The sequence below is a fragment of the Myotis brandtii genome, unplaced genomic scaffold (assembly GCF_000412655.1).
Source record: "Myotis brandtii unplaced genomic scaffold, ASM41265v1 scaffold247, whole genome shotgun sequence".
NCBI lineage: Eukaryota > Metazoa > Chordata > Mammalia > Chiroptera > Vespertilionidae > Myotis > Myotis brandtii.
The window spans coordinates 675,842-680,675 of NW_005359352.1; positions in this window are offsets into that span (position 1 = coordinate 675,842).

Consider the following 4,834-nt stretch of genomic DNA (forward strand, 5'->3'; position numbering starts at 1 on the left):
GGGGGGGGCATTACCAGAGTGTAGGGTGACACTGCCAGGCCCCGCAGTCAGAACCCCCTGGGTACCAGCCTGGACCAGCCACTCCCCAGCCCCTGGCACCGCCTGAGCCGGCAGACAGATATCATACGTGACTGAGCTTCAACCTAAAATGACGGAAATCCTGGAGCTGAGAGTTTGCTCTCTGCCGGGCAACGGGACCAGAGCTCAGCGGAGATGAAACTGGGACCCAGTAAAGACAGGTCCCTGGAGGCCATGGCCTGTGACTGGGATTGGACACTCCCCACGTTAGATGAGCTTTAGGGAGTCATTGTAACGTGAGCCGAAACCTGCTGCGCTCGGCTGCCAGGCCCTGAGCGGGAGCCTTTCTGCAGGGAGCTCGCCAACCCCGCGGCAGCCCCGCAGGCGCCTGACTCACGTTTCACGGAGCCGGGAAAACCCATGGACTCGCAGACAGAACTCACATATGGGAAGCCACCTGGAAGCTGGCCAGTGGGGAGCTGGCTTCAGCGCCAAGACCCTGCTGTGGGTCGATGCCCTAACCCCTCAGCCCTATTCCCCTAAACCCGTGGTCGGCAAACTGCGGCTCGCGAGCCACATGCGGCTCTTTGGCCCCTTGAGTGTGGCTCTTCCTAAGCCTTAGGAATACCCTAATTAAGTTAATAACAATGTACCTACCTATATAGTTTAAGTTTAAAAAATTTGGCTCTCAAATTTCAATCGTCGTACTGTTGATATTTGGCTCTGTTGACTGATGAGTTTGCCGACCACTGCCCTAAACCCATCACTTTTTTTAATCCTCACCCAAGGATATTTTTCCATTGGTTTTTTTAGGGAGAGTAGAAGAGAGAGGGAAAGAGAGAAATATCAATGGGAGAAACATCCATTGGTTGCCTCCTGCATGAGCCCCAACCAGGGCCCGGGCCAGGGAGGAGCCTGCAACCAAGATACATGCCCCTGACTGGAATCGAACCCGGGACCCTTTGGTCCGAAGTCCAATGCTCTATCCACTAAGCAAAACTGTCTAGGGCTTAAATCCATCGCTTAAATATATACATTTTTATTGATTTCAGAGAGGAAGGGAGAGGGAGAGATAGAAACACCAATGATGAAAGAGAATCATTGATCGGCTGCCTCCTGCACACCCCTCACTGGGGAGTCAAGCCCGCAACCCCAGGCCTGTGCTCTGATGGGGAATCGAACCCTGACCTCCTGGGTCATAGGTCGACGCTCACCACTGAGCCATGCCGGCTGGCCCCTCAGCCTCTTGTTTCGCAGCTGGGCCAAAGAGGCCAAGTGATTCGAGTCAAGCGAGGCAGCCAATCAGGAGGGCCTGGAAGGAAATAGGTCCCCGCTGCCCTGGCCATTTGCTGAAGAAGAAAAACCGAGGCTGGAATGAGCCCCTTTCTTCGTCCTCCCCCCCCCCAGGGGACGGGGCTCCAGTCCTTGCCGTACCCCAGCCTCATCCCAGCCCAGGGCGGCGGCAGTGGGTGGCCAGGGCACCTGTGGCTCCCAGCCCTGCGGGGTTGGCACCGTGAGCTGTGGTCATGCATGGGCTCGGGCTGCACTGACCCCGCTGAGTCCAGCCTGGCAGTGACCAGGCCCCTCACGGCCCCAACCCCCTGAGCTGGAGGCTGGTGCGTGTGCACCTGGTGGGTCATTAGCGGGAGGTCAGGGACGCTCTGGGCTCCGGGCGGAGTGAGCACCTGGGAATCCTTGCTGCTGTCCTGGGCGATGGAAGGATTTTTCCCATCCTGACTCCAGATGAGGAGGGTCAGGTCGTGAGGGGACAGTCTGTGCCTCTGGCCACAGGGGTCACCGAAGTGGAGCCTGAGTCCAGGTGACCTTCCTCGGGCTGTGGTCTCGGTGTGAGGGCTGAGCAGGGGTCTCAGGGCCTCTGAGCCGGCCGAGCTCAGGGGGCCTGAGCTGGACTGAGGTCAGCCATTGGCATGACCCTCATGTGCCCTTGCCCTGGGGGTGCCTGGGAGCTGCCCCTCCAGTGTCTGACCGGCCCCAGGCTGTGCAGGCTCAGCCCCAAGGCTGACATGTGGGGCTGCCAGACCCAGCAAGTCAGCACGTGAAATATCATGAGACACGTGCACGCTGGAAGGTCATTTGTTGTTTCTCTGAAATTCAATTTATTCGGGCGCCTATTGCCCAGGCCTCTGAGTCCAGGGTACCAGGCGCCCAGCCTCACATTTCGGAGGCTGGGTCATTCCCAAAACACCAGGCTCTGGGAGGCCTTAGGGATGCAGACATCCTAGCCCGGGAGGCCCTCCCGGCCACAGCCACCAGGGGGCAGCAGCACCCAGCGCCCGAGCTCCTCTGCAGGTGGGGCCCTGACCCAGTTCCCAGGTCACCCAGTCCCTCAGCAAACGCTGGCGGAGCCGATGGGGACAGGGCTGTGGCCTGGCTCAGAGGGAGATCCAGGGCTTGAGAAGGGGCTCCCACAGCCTTGTCCCCAAACCAGGCTGCTCCCCTGAAACTCCTCCTGAGCCCGACAGGGGAAGACCCCAGCCCAGCCCTGGGCACCTGCCTGGCCTATGAACAGCTCCTAGGGCCCTGCAGCCTGTGCCTGCGGCCCCTGCCTGTCAGGAGTGGGCGATGCCCCCAGTCACCTCCTGAAGTGCCCACAGGGCCCGCAGCCCTGGGCTCTGCTCACAGCCGCCCCGCCCTGGCGTGCTCAGGTGGGTGCTGTGGGAAGGGAAGGGTGCTGCCTTCACCCATCCTCCCCACCCCCCACCCATGGAGCTGGCCCTGAAGCCAGGGTCCAGGTCCACCCCCACGAGCAGTGTCGCCTGCTTCCCAACTCTGCACGTCTCCATCCGAGCACTTCCCACACTGGGACTGCCCCACAGGGTGCCGGGTCCTAGCCCTGGCTCTGACCCCACATCCACAGGAGCAGGGGCCTCCCCAATGCAAGGCCCAGGTCAGTGCCCCTGGCTCCCGGAGTCCTGTCTGGCTAGTGGGACAGGGAGGGCCTTGTCCAGGGTCAGGGAGCCAAGCTGGGACGTGTGTGCCAGGCCCATGTGGGTGCATTTCAGGCAGGGACAGTGGGTGGGCCACACACTGACTCACTCGTCCGTTCACTCAACTCACCGCTGAGCAGCTGGTTCTGCGCGCCTGGCCCTGTGGAGCAGCGCATGGGCAGCTGGGGGAGTGTAGGGGTATCGAGGGAGGACGGGGACAGCTCCTGGAGGAAGGGACAGTGCACGGAGTCTTAGGAATGACCTGGCGTGGAAGGGGGGTGGGAGGAGAAGAGGCTATGGGGGTAGAGATGGTGATGGAGAGAGACTTGGGGTGGTGGACACATAACAATATACAGATGGTGTGTTATAGAATCATACACCTGAAACCTATATAATTTGATTAACAAATGTCACCCCAATAAATTCGGTAATAAAATAGTAATTTAAAAACAAAAGGAATGGCCTGGCATACGGGTGAGATGAAGTTCGAGGCCACGGTCAGCCGCCGTTGGGGCCAGGGGCAGGGCGGTGCCCACAGCAGGGGCAAACCTGGGCTGGCTGATGGCTGGGGACAGAGGCGTGGATTCCTCCACCCCACCCACAGGGAACGAGCTACGAGGGCTGCCACTAAACGCAGCTGCACACTCGTCCCCAGGAGCCACCCACCTGCCCACAGACCCAGGCCACGTCCTCCGGACCCTCCACGCCGATTCTCTGCACAGGATGTGCCTGGAGGTGCGTCTGCAACATCCCATGCAGGACAGACACACTTCACACTGGGCCCGTCCCACAGCTGCGCCCCAGACTCAGCCAGACCACATCTCCCGTCCCTCCAAACACAGACACCCCCAACCACGCGGACCTGCACACGCTCAGGGAAGGGGCGCTGCTGGGGGTGCAGATGGCCTGGCTGGCTTAGTCCTGATTCTGCCATCGACGTCCCGGGACCGAGTGAGCCCGGGGAGGGCCCGGCTGGAGCCGGTGATGGTCTGTGGGGCAGGGCCCGTCCCTCCCGGCTCCTCCACCTGCAGGAACCTCAGGCCCTTGTAAACTGAAGTGCGCGGGAGCCGGTCAGCCACGTGGGGGAGGAGTGTGCGGGCGGCCAATGGCCTCCTCCTCTGGGTGCGCCCTCCGGCCACCTTGCTGATTACACCATAGGGTGGGGGAGGCGGGGGGGGGGGCAGTGTCCCCGGCAAACCTGCCAAGAACAGGCCTCTCTTATTCCCACCAGCGCTTCTCGGACCAGGCAGAGGCTGAAGAGCAGGCTGTGCAGGTCTGTAGATACAGCGACAACTACAGGGACACGAGGGGCGAGTTTACCAACAGCGGCGGGGCGCTGGGCTCACCCTCCCGAGGGCACGAGCGGGAGGGCAGCGGGCTGGGGCTCTCAGGGGCCAACACACGACTCGGAGGATTCTGTTTATTTGATCATTTTAATACAGGAAACGCCGGGCCGGCCACAGGACACCCCTGACACAGACCCTGCATTCCTGGGGGGGCCTCCCCGCAGCGGGCGCGCATGCATTCCTCGGACACGGGCGGGTTGGGCATAAATACCACAAGAGAACCGGCTCGGGAGGATCACAGGCCACGAGGGAACCACGCTCAGAGGCAATCGAGGCGTTAAATACGGGACCTACACGTGACACTTCACATCACAGTACGGGTAAGGACACACGACAGGGAAGGCGACCGCGGCACAGACTTGCGCGTGGCTTCGGCTGAGAGAAGACGAGCTGGGTGCTGCCATGCATGGAGGCCGCCTCCTCGCCGCTCCCGTCCTCCCTCCCCACCACCTGCCATCACAAACACACCCGGCCTGCGCCACCTTCAGAGTCCCACCGAGTCCTCGTGGGTCCCGGGGTGCC